The sequence below is a fragment of the Canis lupus genome, chromosome 3, assembly GCF_011100685.1.
Source record: "Canis lupus familiaris isolate Mischka breed German Shepherd chromosome 3, alternate assembly UU_Cfam_GSD_1.0, whole genome shotgun sequence".
In the NCBI taxonomy this organism is placed as follows: domain Eukaryota; kingdom Metazoa; phylum Chordata; class Mammalia; order Carnivora; family Canidae; genus Canis; species Canis lupus.
Window position 1 is genome coordinate 18,105,036 of NC_049224.1, and position 14,976 is coordinate 18,120,011.

The 14,976-nt window shown below is 37.7% G+C and overlaps 1 protein-coding gene and 1 long non-coding RNA gene across 13 annotated transcripts in view; one reads left to right on the top strand and one right to left on the bottom strand.

The window, feature by feature from the left end:
• Positions 1-14,976, bottom strand: part of ADGRV1 (adhesion G protein-coupled receptor V1) — a 518,581-nt gene that overhangs the window by 104,827 nt on the left and 398,778 nt on the right. The window lies entirely within an intron of this gene.
• LOC102152204 overlaps positions 1-14,976 on the top strand; it is a 99,305-nt gene that overhangs the window by 25,237 nt on the left and 59,092 nt on the right. For 2 of the 12 annotated variants that reach the window (XR_005356730.1, XR_005356729.1), the window contains exon 11: positions 4,651-4,905. The exons of 5 other annotated variants lie outside the window; for them this stretch is intronic. This is a non-coding gene — a long non-coding RNA (uncharacterized LOC102152204). Of the gene's footprint in view, positions 1-2,112; positions 2,416-4,650; positions 4,906-11,148; positions 11,231-14,976 lie in introns of those variants that run through there. 5 more of the 12 variants (XR_005356725.1, XR_005356728.1, XR_005356719.1 and 2 more) reach the window with 5 other exon arrangements.

Consider the following 14,976-nt stretch of genomic DNA (forward strand, 5'->3'; position numbering starts at 1 on the left):
ATTTATTTATTTGAGAGAGAGAGAGCATGAGAGAGAGTGTGCACACTGTGGGAGGAGCAAGAGAGAGAGAATCTCAAGCAGATTCCCAGTGAGCACTGAACTACATGCCTGCACCCAATCTTTTTTTTTTAAATTTACTTATTTTATTTATTTATTTATTTTATTGGAGTTCGATTTGCCAACATACAGCATAATACCCAGTGCTCATCCTGTCAAGTGCCCCATTCAGTATCCCCCCATCCCCCGCCCACCTCCCCTTCCACTACCCCTAGTTCGTTTCCCAGAGTTAGGAGTCTCTCATGTTTTGTCTCCCTCTCTGATATTTCCCACTCATTTTCTCTCCTTTCCCCCTTGATTCCCTTTCACTATTTTTAATATTCTCCAAATGAATGAGACCATATAATGTTTGTCCTTCTCCGGTTGACTTACTTTCACTCAGCATAATACCCTCCAGTTCCATCCACATCCAAGCAAATGGTGGGTATTTGTCATTTCTAATGGCTGAGTAATATTCCATTGTATACATAGACCACAGCTTCTTTATCCATTCATCTTTCAATGGGCACCGAGTCTCCTCCCACAGTTTGGCTATTGTGGACGTTGCTGCTATAAACATCGGGGTGCAGGTGTCCCGGCGTCTCACTGCATCTGTATCTTTGGGGTAAATCCCCAGTAGGCCTGCACCCAATCTTAAGACCAATGAGTTCATGACCTGAGCTGAAACCAAGAGTCGGATGTTTAACCCACTGAGCCACCCAGGTGCCCCCTAAGTCAATGCTTTAAATGAGGCACAGGTAGAACTGGAGAAAAATAACCTAAAATGTTTGCAAGGGTAACATTCTGCTAAAAATCTAAAAATCCCTTTCTTAGGAAGTGTCTTCGGTGCTTTATTTTACTCTTCATATGAATTCCTAGGAGCTGGGGGACTACTGAACCAATTATAAAATAGAATGATAAACAGGCATATTTCTGAATATAATACACAATAGTCATGAGCCAGGCAGCTTGGACAATAGTTACCGTTCCCATGAAAGTTGTTTGTTTTTTTTTCCTTCCACATTTTTCCCCTTCCTTTAATGACACCACACATTAAAATTTTTGCATAATGTAAAAATTCATACAAAAGATGAAGTCCCACTTAGTTGGAGATGTAACAAAGATATGAGAAGGGCAGTGAATCCAAAGTCACATTCTGTCACTTATAAGCCCCTCTTCCACTGAGGTTCTTTCACCCCCTAAAGGAAAAAAAACCCAAAAATCAAAAAAACAGAACAAAACAAAACAAAAAAAAAAACAAAAACAAAAACTGGCTTCAGTTGAACTAGTATTTTATCATAAGGAATTTATTTTTGACAACAGGATGTTCCTGTTATTTTCAAGTCTTGCAATTTCAACAACAGGATTTCAAGGCAATGAAATAAAATGGGAATGGCAGAGTGATATTAATTTCTGAGCATAACCATGAATGTGTAAGAAAAATCCAAAGAGCCTAAAACCTGCCTTAAAAAATTTAAGATTATCTCCTTCACGAACTTTCTGAATTTCTTTTAATTAAAAAAAGTCATGATCTAACATGCATTAAAGATTTCTGGCTGAGGTTCTTTTTAACTTGTAGCAAAACTTCTTAATTGTAGAGCTAGGCCATAAAAACTTCCTTTTATGATGGTTGGTTCTTTCCCTTACTTCTCTTTTTTCTTTTCAAATAAAAACTTCCATGTGCCATGAAATGGAAATAATTTTTTAAAAAGATTTTATCTATTTGAGGTAGAGAGAGAGAGAGTGTGTGCACTCCTGAGACAGCATAAAGGGGAGAGTGGAGAGGCAGAGGGAGAGGGAGTAGCAGACTCCCCGCTGAGAAGGAAGCCTGATGTGGGGCAGGGATGGGGTTAGAGGGACTTGATCCTAGGACCTAGGGTTTTTGACTGAGCTGAAGGCAGATGCTTAACTGACTGAGCCACCCAGGCACCCCTGGAAATAATTTTAAAAATATGCTTAAAATTCAAGAGTGGGATATACATATCATCTGGGATGGTATCATGTGCTTTTAAATGATAAAATCCTATCAAATGTCAAGACTGTTCTTCGTAACTCATTTGGAAGCCTGTTACTCAGGTGTGTGAAAGGGAGTTCAAAGATATCACCTCCTCTAAATCACTCACTTGAAGATTCTGCTGCCTGCTATCACCAAAAACAGAGGCTAATCTAACTGGGTTTGATTATGGGTGAAAATACATCAAAACCTACTACTTACTGTCTGCAACATCCTAAGTTGGAAAAGGAAGAATGATAACTTCATAAAACAGAGTGAGAGAGCCAAGTGCTTATATGTGTGGACTCTGAATCAGGTCTGGCTTTGAACCTTCGGCACTACTATTTTAATAGCTATGTGACCATGGGCAAGTGAAATTACCTCTCTGAGCCTCAGAATCTTTACTTGTAAAATATGAATAAAATCTATTTTTTAAATAAATGTGCTGTGAGAAATAAGATTAATTTGATTAAGGTGCTTAGCATAGTACCTAGCATGTGGTAAGAGCTCAATAAAGGGTACCCATTATAATTTACTTTAGCATGTGAAATGGTTTAATTCTTTGTTGAAACACTGTTATATTTATTCTTGTATAGAAATTATATGTGGCATTTAACTATTTAATCCTTTCATATGATACCCTAATATTTGGTTAATGTCACTGATTTTTTGCAAAAGCAAGTTTATCCACAAAATCATCAACACCTCTAACATAGCGTCTGACACCATTTCTCAGAAGAGCAAGTACTTCCTTGAACACCCACAGCAATGACTTAAATGTGAAAGCCCTGGTCAATGGTCATTTGAAAGCAGGAAGGATATACGATCTTTAAAATACATCTGTTTAAATATCCATTTGGTTCTGCCAAGATAACCCACATAATGCATACAAAATCCTAGATTTAAAATCACAGAAAGTTCGGGTGGGATTAAATCTTTATGTTGGGCTAGAGATTACTTAACTACTCAGGGAATCTCTACAGCTGCTGTTTTGAGGTAAGAGCACACACTGTCTCAGTGGCCTCCCCTACTTTGACTAAGCTGTTATTTTCACAGCAATGTTACTATACTTGGAAGATATTTTCTTTGGCAGTTGAGGCAGCTTTGTTAAAGGTTCCTATCATGTAATTTCAATATCTGAATAACAGCAAAGAACATCCTCATGATGGTTTTTTTTCCCCCCTACTTTCCCTCTCAGCAAAGAGGCACTGAACCTTTCTTATGCTTCTTTATTATTTCTATAAAATATTCAAGTTTAGCTTATGTTCCTAAAAGGGTTTTATTTTTTATTTATTTATTTATTTTATTTTATTTTATTTTTTAAGGGTTTTATTTTTAAAAATTTTATTTATTTATTTGAGAGAGAGGGAGCAAGTGTGCAAAAACACATGCGAGCAGGCTCAATCTCACAAAGGCGAGACCGTGACCCGAGTCAAAACCAAGAGTCAGACACTTAACTGATTGAACCACCTGGTGTTCCCTCTAAAAGGGTTTTAAGTAGCTTATAAACATACTCTATACAAACAAAAATAAGAATGAGAGAAATGAGGCAAATAAAAAATAAACTAAGATTAAATCAGAAATAGGGTACCAAAGTGCCATTTCCTATAAATGAGTCATACATGCATCCCAATATGCAGGTGTTTCAGAGGCGAATGTGCATTCACTCACACACATGCACACACCCACAGTAGTTCAAGAGAAGACAATGGTTTCCAATGTGGAGGAACCTGGTTACTATGTCTTACAATGGACAATGTTGTTGATCTTAAATTCACGGAAAATTCAGTATTGACTTTCACATGACTGCTATTCATTCATTCATTCATTCAGCAACAAGTATGTGCAAACTATTAGCCAGGCTCTCTGCATACATGCCTTCTGACCTGGAGAAGATTAGAGACTAGCATAGAGGAGAGGCTCATGCCAAATCTTAATGCAATATGTTAAGTGCAATAGCACAGTCGCCTGAAGCATGGCAGGAGCTCAAAGGAAGGAGTGAGTTATTGTGTACAGGGAAGTTGGATGGGGAAATCATATTTGCCAATAAAGAAATGATATTTGAGAAGGATGTTTCTTACTTAAATGACCTGAGAAGAAAATCATTTGCACAGTCTTGGGAAAGCCATATTCTCTTTTTCAGACAATGGCAAAGAAAAGGCAATGCTCAAAGATTTCTCAGCTTTGCTTCCTGTTGGTTCAGGAATCATCTGGGCTCTTAAAAAGGGAAGCATGGCTTGAGATTTTCAGGAAGATAACATAATTATGATTAATCTTTGTTCCTCTGGGGCTATAAAACTTTCAAGGCTAAGGATTTGTGTACATGCCCTGATTTTTGGGGGGCAGGGACTTGAATTAATAACTGTAGAAAATTAAAACACAGGCTTGACTGGTCTAAAGATACACGGACTATGTTTTTTACCAATTTTAGAAAAAAGGCCTGAAGTGAGAGGGAGACACATCATTTCACAAACCCTCTACTATAGTTTGTGTAAAGGATAATTATGGAGGAAAGCTCAAGAGAGCTGCCATGTAAGAATTTCAAAAGTGCCCCAAATAATCCAGAAATCACAGCTGCATCAGGAAGGAAGCAGTTACTGAACCAAATGCTCTCTTCTCAGGACCCTTCGACCCAGTGAAGATGTCAAGGTATGACCTGGAAGATCAAAGCTGACTGGAGGGGCTTGGGAAGTAGAGTAGAGGTAGTATTCACTGGGCCTCAAAAAATTCCACTTTCCTTTAGTGGCCTGAAACTAAACAAAACAACTGAAGATGAGTATTCGTATTGGATAAAAGTAGCAAACTGATGAAGACTGGAGCGGCAATATTTCTGAAGGGAGAAGAGGGCTCTTGATATTGAAACTGCTTACATTTCTATCTTTTAAATGTAAAATTGTCCTTTACTGATAAATAAAAATTCTCCCTAAACTATAACTGGAATCTGACATAAACATCTTTAACTAGACACGAGTTATTTAAAACACTAAGTATAAAGCCAGACTCTCCTGAGAGCCCAGTAGCAGGATGGTTGTCAGCATGCAGTTATCTTGCAAAGAAACATGGCAAAGCCGAGCTTTTCCTATATTTCAAAGCCATCAAGAAAACAGAGTACAAAACACTATAATCCATCCCATAAATGACACACTGTGCAATTTTGGAAAGTTAGATCCTCAGAGGCATCTTTTTGAGGAGAAAGTTTCAAGAAAATAGGCTATCGGGCTGTCACACATGCTAAAATCAGATGCCTTATTCTTTTTAACTCCCTTTAATCCTCATAAAAACTCACTGCATGTTAACATTTGCATTTGCTCGGAGTTTCAAGTGGAACACTGTCTCCGGTCTTTCTTGAGATTGATTGATTTTTAATTTTTTTTTAAAAGGAAAGCCAGAAACTTCATTTTATAGTATAAATATAATTATTACCAAATAAACAGTACCAAGATACTGATATAATAAAGCCACGGGCAGTTCTCTGTCTATAGTTAGGCAAATGTTTAGGACATTCTTCTATCTTTTATATGAAAGGTTTTATAAGCCACACATAAATCCAACTGCTGATGAAATCATGAAGTGAGCATCAATGTAAAAAAAATCACTCATTATGAAAACAAGGATGCTGAATATAATTTTCAAAAGTCAAATACATTTAAAACATGCATTTAATCAGTACCTCTCAGGTTATGGGTTGAAGTTCATACACTGAAGAGTCAGGTTTGGCAATACTGGGTGCCATATGGGTCCTTTTAGGATTTTTGGGTTCCGTGTCCCATACTAGGTGCTCTCTACATACTTTTACACACAATCTTTAGTTCAATTCTCATGACGACTCCATAAAACAAGCACTATTACCTCCATTATTTCATTTGTTGAATATTTACTAAGCACTTATTAGATGTATGATACTGTTCAAGGTTCCAGGGTTAGAGCAGTGACTAATCACCACAACAAAAGTCTTTGCCCTCCTGGAGCCTTTTAGAACCTGTGGATTCTGCGTCCTTCCCTTTCCCTTCATTTCCTTTCCTTCCTGAAAGAGAAAGGGAGGGGAAGGGAGGCGAAGCGGAAGTGAGACTTTGAAGCCTTTCTGAAGGGAAGGGGCCTTCCTTTCCTTTCCTTTCCGGTCCATTCTTCCTTCTCATCCTACTCTCTCCTTCCTTTTTCTTTCTTTCCTTTACTTGTCCTTTCCTTCCTCCTTCCTTCTTTCCTTTCCTTCCTCTTATTTCCTTTCCTTTTCCTTTTTTTTTTTTTAAGGTATTTATTTATTTGGAAAGAGGGAGAGAGAGAATAAGCAGGTAAAGGAACAGAGGCAGAGGGGGAGAGAATCTCAACAACCTGAGAGGATCCCCACAATTCTGAGATCATGCCCTGAGCTGAAACCAAGAGTCAGACACTTACTAAGCCACCTATGTGCCCCGATACTGCTTCCTCTTAATTCTTTTAAATCCAACCTTGTCCTGAGCTAACTGATTAGAAAGAAATGTAAAAGTAAAAATTCTCCTTAGACCACAGCTGGAATCTAGCATAGATACCTGGGAGACAGAAAAATATGAAACACACACACACACAATATATATACTTTTTAAAAAAGATTTTATTTATTCATGAGAGACACACACAGAGAGAAAGGCAGAGACACAGGCAGAGGGAGAAGCAGGCTCCCTGCAGGGAGCCCGACATGGGACTTGATCCTGGGTCTCCAGGATCAGGCCCTGGCGGAAGGTGGCGCTAAACCACTGGGCCACCAGGGCTGCCCTAAATATACTACATCTGATGGGTGATGAAGCCATGACAGAAGATGAAATAGGATAAGGTCATTATAAAGTGATCTTTATTGTTAATTGCTAATAATATTGCTCATATTATGTGAGAGGGTCAGAGAGATAGTCTCTCAATAAGAAGTAAAATTGAGATATGAGAGTTTTCTATGACCAAATCAGTGAACTAGACCACAGATGTCTCCATCGAACAACAAGGATAGATAGTAATATTCCAATGGTATTCTCCGCATGTTATTGTCCCAAACAAATTAATGCCGGTCTAGAAATGGTAGGATATCACCCAGTGACTGCTTCACTACATTAGGAAAGAGTCCACCTTGTTTCTACACAAAAATCCTCATTGTTACCACACGTACCCAATAGGGAAGGTTATTATTCTAATTCTTTATCAGCAGGATCTGTAAGGGGACATTGAGAATTTTATTATTGACCAAGGTTTCTAACTAAATATGAGTAGAAATACACTGCTTTTTTTTTAAGAGTTAAATACTGTACTTGCTAACTTACTAAAGCCCATGCCTCATATTCATTGAAAAACTTGAATGCACAGGTGTAAGGATCTAGTTGGAGAGGGTGATAATCACATTTACAAGGTATTAATAAACTAGTAAAATATGTTCTGGCCATTGGGTGATCCTGGATTCAAACAGTTTGCTCTGGCCTTTGAGCCACGTTATTTTGCCCATTCTTTTCTTTGCTCAGGCTAGCCTGGAATTTATGCATGGAATGTTCTCCTCTCCTTCCAAACTACCTAGTAAAATGCTTCTCATCCTTTAATGCCTGGCTAAAACATCACCCTCTCCTCAAGTTTTCTTTGACCGAATCTACCCACAATGATCTTTCCTTTACCTGAATTTCCATATTACTAATGATTTACTGATCTGTACAATCTCTTGTTGTTTTCGTGTCATATTGCTCCAAACAGAGTATAAGCTTTTCAAAAGCAGAGCTATGGTTTGCTCATTTTTGTATACTGTTCAGTGCTGTACATAATGGCACATGATAAAGGCTAGAGAGACAAAAAATATTTTTTCTCTTACCTTTATGGTACTGCCAGTCTCTACTTAAATAAGATTGCTAAAAGCAAAGTCAATTTATTTTTTATTTGAAAATATTGAAATAACAATATCAAAGCAAGTGCAATTCTTATCTGGGTTAGGTCTTTCATTTTTCTGACATCTCTATTTTTACTTATCCTGCTTAGATTAAAGAGCCTTTGGCTATTTTACCTTGAGGTATGCTCCAAAACAAAGCAAGAGCCTTAACAATTCTTTGTTGAATAGCTCAAAATTGAACATGAAAAAGTTCTTTTGATAGTAACATGGAAAAAAAAATGCATACTAAGTGATTATTACTTAAAAAACACTCATTACCAGTGATAGAAAGCATTGCTATCTTCGTGTGTGAGGGAACGTCTTAAATGGTTAAGGTCTATTTTCTTTTTCTGTGTCAAATGTATGTTAAACTTCATGTACCATGAAAGCAAAACTGACTTTAAGAAGTCAAACTAAAAGATCAGGCTTCTGTCGTAAATCACTATAGACACTCTTCAGCGTGAGGTATGAGTGCAGTGTGAACATGTAACCGCCATTGACTAAGCGCTAGGTGCTCTTTTCAGCAGTAGAGGAGCAGAGTGAGCAGAATAACTTATTTAATACCTCACAATAATTTTAAGAGGGAATTACTAGTATTATGATTCCCATTTTACAAACAGGAGGATCGAAGCACAAAGAGGTTATATAAGTTGTTCTAGGCTGAACTCAAGGAGGAAGCAGAACAACCAGATTTTGGACCCAAGCAATCAGTGTGACTCCCAAGTCCCTCCTCTAATCTCTGTACCACACTGCATTTTTAAACAAGGAGGCTCTTAGGACTGGGCACTGAGCAATGTCTCCTTACCAAACACAGCAAAATGGCTCAGTTGGTACAGCATGCGTCTCTTGATCTCAGGGTCATGAGTTAAGCCCCATGCTGAATGCAGAGCCTACTTAAAAAAAAAAAAAAAAAAAGAAAAAAGCTAGGGAAAACCCCCCACAAAACTTGTGGCAAAAACTTCTAGAGCTTCAAAGAGTACCTCCATCAAGACATCTTTAAAAAAAGATTTATTAGTTTGAATCTATCTATCATCTATCTATCATCTATCTATCTCTTTATCTATCTATCTATCATGTTTATGTAGTGTACAAACAATACATACATACATATATATGTAAAGAATATAATAGTAATACCATAATACTAATAGAATAGAATAGAATAGAATAGAATAGAATAGAATAGAATAGAATAGAATAGACATTCCTCTGGAAGGCAAATAAACACAGCAGATATGTGTTCAGGCTATAGACAACTCTATGGTATGACAGCCAAGAACACACCATAGGTTTCCTTCTTTGATTACATCTGAAATAATGAAGTAGAGAGGGAACTTTGGTGCTTCCTCTCAAAAGAATTACATGTGCGTTTCCCAGATGTGGAACAGGAGACTGCTGATAAAGCAACCACACAAGGCTCAGGCTGTTGCTGAGCACACATTAATAAAAAATGCTTGGTGTTACGATTAGCTCAAACTATAGCTTGTTTGTTCTGTTAAGAAAGAAAAAATAAAAAGCCAGAAATCAGGATTTCAATAAAGAGTTGGAACAAACAGTGGACCCTTTCAGCACTTGGAATCACATGTGACACCATCATAGAGACTGCTTCCTAGGGTACCTCTCATTTATGAGTTTACAAGCAATGTTTGTTAAAGCCCTGACACACATAACTTTAGAAATGCATAGAAGAGACAGAACAGATATTGTCTGCTAATGTGTAGAGTATTATTTTTTAAAGACTGCTATAGTTTCTAATACTGAAATTTTATACAGATTAAATTATCCTGATTTAGTATCTAAAGATGGCTCTCTGTGATGTGATTGGCTTAAACCCAAATGTATCATGCCAAAGCACTGCAACATTTATTTTATTTTAATATTGATGGAGGTAGACATGTCTTGTGAGGTCCAAATGGGCAGCTCTGGCCCACATGTGATGGAAATAAAACAGTTTACTTTGTGGCTGTAAGAAATGTGTGTGTCTTTGTGTATGTGTGTGTGTGTATGTACACTAACCGTACTGTGATAATTATGATTCATTATCATTTGTGATGACTCTCAATCATATGACACTGGATTTTTTAATTATTCAAAAAAAAAACCCAGCAAAACACAATTTCTTCATAATGCATTAATTACTCAACTGATTCGAGAGAAGTTTAGGCAGACCTTAGGGAGCATCTTTGAGCTGAGTGAGCATGTCTTCCTGGGCCAATGGTGTATGGACTAGAGTAATTAGATTTTAGGTAAGTCAGTAGAATCAAACTATTAGCCTCAAACTTCAAACCTCTGTGAAGTAGTTAAATAATCAGATTTCTTCATCCTAAAAACTATTTCCTGATGGAGAGCTAATTTTAATTATACCTCTGAAGTTCTCCTCAAATCGAAGGTGCTCCCTAAGGTGTTCCTGATATATAAGGAGAAAGAAAACAAAAATATTAAGCACATATTTAATTTGTACGTGTTGAATGTGTTTTTAGAGCATCATGAAAAAAATTGGAAGTCACTGAAATCTCCCGATGGTATTAAGGTATTAAGAGATTATACTAACCCACTGAAATTAATATTTCCATTAAGTTAGGCCTCTGACTTCAGAAAATTTCCCTGTTTTAAGTGGTTCTAGTACAGGTTCTGCCCTAAGGAGGTTATTTGACATTGGGCAATTCACTCAATTTAGTTGGGCCTCAATCTCATCATCACTTAAATAATGAGATGCCAACAGGAGAGGTTAGGTAGGAGATGGGACTTCAGTTTCTTTACTAAACCTAAATTCTATCACTCAAATCCATTTTGGCCTGGATTCAATATTGAATGCATTCATCAAGGTGCAATGACCACGTGCTTTTTTTCAGTATAACCTGGGATGTTAATAAACTTCATCCTCCATAATTAGTGCTAAAATAAACTCGTAGTTGATGATAATAATTGATGGAGACAATGGACCAGGTGACCCAAAACTGCAGATAATTGGAAATTATATCAGTATCACATTGTCATTAATCTTTTACTTGGATTAATAGCAAATATCACTTCTATTCACTGAAAACACAGTAGCTAGAAACTTGGCAGTCTGGGAGTAGCCTATGCGGGATGACAACACCAGCATAAATATAGTATCTGTTCATAGAACCACAAAACAGATTCCATATGCAGATAATTAAGAATTGAGTGTATATAGGAGTCAGCATCAACATACACTGACTCAGCAAATATTTTAGAGTCTACAAACTCTTGCTCATTTGTATAACAGGTGATTTCTGCCTTTGTGAAGCCAATACTCCTTGAACTCTTGCTCTGACTTTGAGCAGCAGGGTCCTCCACCAATCTAACAGGTGAGAAAGAACCCTATTTTAAAAGATTCCAGAGAAGGCTCTGTATTCACACAAACACTTAATGACTCCAGTTAAAATTTCCCGGTTTCTAATCCAAATGTTTTATGCATCTGCTCAAATTTCTTTTATTCGGTTTTATCTTAAGTACAGATGCAGAGAGAAAAATAGCCATTTTTAAAATAAATTGGAACATATACACACAAATAGTACATTTTTCTTTTACTGTGACAGTAACTTAACATCTTTCATCCTTCTCAAAAGGCCTTATTTTGCATAGACAAAGCATTACATACCTACTTATTGATTTTTAAATTTCATTTTCTACCTGTTACTAATTTTTTTAAAGATTTTATTTATTTATTCATGAGAGACAAAGAGAGAGAGGGGGGCAGAGACACACGCAGAGGGAGAAGCAGGCTCCATGCAGGGAGCCTCATTTGGGACTTGATGCTGGGTCCCCAGGATCACACCCTGGGCTGAAGGCGGTGCTAAACTCCTGAGCCCCAGGGCTGCCCTGTTACTCATCTTTGTAGAACACTTCTGAAGCCTTTCTAATTTGTTTTCAGTCTATTTTTTTAGGTGAAAGCCACAGCCTAGAGACAAGCATCTAATTTAAGGGTAGTAAAATTGTAAAGCATAATCATTCCTTTACTCTGTACATAGTTTTTAATGTATCTATTTCCTTGCTTTCAAAACTTTGGCACCTACTGATTCACAAAAAATGCACAATACAGTCTTTTCATCTTCTGTTTGTATTCCTGCACCGTTTCCTCTTCTTCATTTGCATCTATCCACCTTGTTTCAATCTTTCAGAGCTGTGATTCTACACCTGCCCTTACTGAAATCATCCCATGATAATTCAGCACTTTCCCAGTTTCTCTACTTGAAATGGACATCTGTTGTTTGTTAGTTTCTGTGCCATTCTGTCATCCCTTTCCCATGTTCTGGAATCATATCCCCCTCTTCTTACAGAGTACAGATTACATATAGTTCTGGTTAAATTAGTCAAGCAAACAGGTGACCCTAGTTGGATGGTCAGTGCTTCATCCTTTGGCCATGCTGATTAGAGATGGGAAATGACTCCAACAGTGTCTTCCCACTATGGTGGAAAAGCATATTGCTTTTCCATTGGGAAATCAGAAAGATCAGTGGCCTGGGAATTGCCATGATGGTCTCTTTTCCTGCCTCATGGAGAAAACCTGCCAGTAATGAAAGTAATAAAGGAACTCACAGGTAAGTCATGGAGTGAGACAACTCTGATGACATCTGTATTCAGAGCTGCCTGACTCCTTCAGCCGCTCTGAAGGCTTTTATATACATGAGCTATGGGTTTTCCTAGAATAGTTTGAGTTAGACTTTTGTGAAATGCAATTTTAAATACTCCAAGAAGATGCTAGGACCTTCTAAATCCCACGAAATAACTTTCACATTGTGAACATCAGGTTCAATACATATTTGATATGGTTACATATCTCCTATATATTTGGAATGTCCATGGGCAGTAAGACAATATGAGAAAATGAACACATTGGGAATTCGGGGAGAGCTAGTGATGGCATTATACCCCAATTTAAACTGTGCTATTTGGAAGGGATCATACTGGTAGGAACATTTGAGGTATAGTTTTTTTTTTTTTTTTTTTTTTTACCAAATAACATAAGGGTATTCTTTCTTCAAAGAATTCAAGCAAAACTGAGTTCTATATTGATGTTAGGAGGTATATGTGACATCTCAATCCCCTACAGCTCATCTTTCATCTGTACCAAAGTTAGTTCTTAAGAGTTTTGGAGAGAATCAGGTTCCTTATGTGCATATATCTAAAATGCTAGCTGTCACTGAAATAGAAGTGAATTTATGAGATGAATCCCCAAGAGACTAGTGAATTCTTTCTAGCCACTCTACTTGTGCAGTTGCCTAGGCCAGAAATCTGAGAATTGTCCATGACTTTTCTCCCTCTAAATCAAATCAATCACCCAGGACTGACAACTATATTTTATAAATATTTTTCAACCCATTCATTTCTTTTCATCTACAATGCCACTATCTATCCACAGGTCACTATTACCTCTTGTCTGGCTTATGTAACTAAGCTTTCACCTCCACTCTCTGTATTCATCATTGATTTCCCTACAACCTCTTCCCTATTAACAATAATGATGGTTGGGGGGAGGGGGGCTTTTACAGTTCAAATATAATAAGGGCGTGTTTTCTCCTTAATCTTTCAGTGACTGCAATGTTATCAGGATCAAGTCCAAAATCCAATCTGGCCTCTGTTTATTTTATTCTGATCTGGCCTTTGTGTAGTTCCTCCAGTAATCCAGGCTTCCTTCCTCCAGTAGGATTTTCCTTCTACTCTTAACCTAACGATTGCTACTATTCTGATAGGCCTTGTTTTCAAATGTTATTTCTCAGGGACACCTCTTATGACATCATCAACTAAAAATCAAGTTCCTCCATTGTACAATTTCATAAATCCATTTAATTCCCTCTGGTGGAATTCATCTAAATGGTAGTAGCTTTTGAGGCTTATCTGTTTAAAGCCTGTAAGCTTCCCAAAGGCAATCACTGTCCTTTTCATACTCCTATTACAGTGAAGAGATCATTGATTATTTATCCACATAACTAACTTTACTCTCCCTCCCCCAAATAAAATATGACAGTATCTTTTCCCCAACACATAGTAGTACACATATTGGGACACAGTTCTCCAAGGGTCTGTTTCTGCAATGGCTTGCAAGCACAGGCACTGACAGCTTTTGTTTTCAAGAATGTAGGGAAAGCCTTGGAAGATAGAGATAGTACTTTCCTCTGGAGCAGAGGACAGAGTTATTTGCTGTCAAGTATCATAAAGATGTGTCTCTCTAGTGTGAAGATCAGAGAGATTTGCTTGCAGCCCATGATAAAAAAATAAGGTTTCCTAAGCTTGAGAATCCTCAGGTATGATGCAAGTGCACTATGTGCACAGCATCCACCCAGACTACTTTGCACTAACCCTGAGTCTTGAGGGTGTGCAAGGGGAACTTATGTGAACCTGAGTTGTCTGCTTGCCAGGTCATGAATTGCGTTGTCTTTGACCAAGAATTCTCATTTCTGGCAGTATTCGTGCACTGTGGCAAGCCAATTTGTTAGCTAGCAAGGAGGGTAAAATTTTAGATACATCAGAGTTCTAATTCCAAGGGGGTCATCTATGTCTTGTAATTCTTTACATTAAAAACAGCTAAAAAAAAAAAAAAACACCAAAACCCTTTTTTGCATCTGATTTCCAACCAGAGATTCTTTTTTAAAAAAGATTTTTAAAAATTTATTTACTTGAGAGAGAGAGAGAGAGAGAGAGAAAGAGCATGAGCGGGGCAGGGGGAGGAAAGGGGCAGAGGGAAAGAGAGAGAAGCAGGCTCTCCACTGAGCAGGGAGCCCCACACAGGATCATGACCTGAGCCTAACTGACTGAACCGCCCAGATACCCCTCTGCCAGAGATTCTTAAGCCATGAATTCTTTTTTTTTTTTTTAAAGATTTTATTTATTTTTTTCATGAGAGACACAAAGAGGCAGAGACATAGGCAGAGGGATAAGCAGGCTCCTCATAGGGAGCCCGATGTGAGCCTCAATCCCTGAAATCCAGGATCACACCCTGAGCCAAAAGCAAAACTTAACCACTGAGCCACCCAGGCATCCCTAAGCCTTGAATTCTTAATCTGGGGTATCAGGATGGGTTTCATGGGAACTACGAGTTCAGTATGTAAGCACT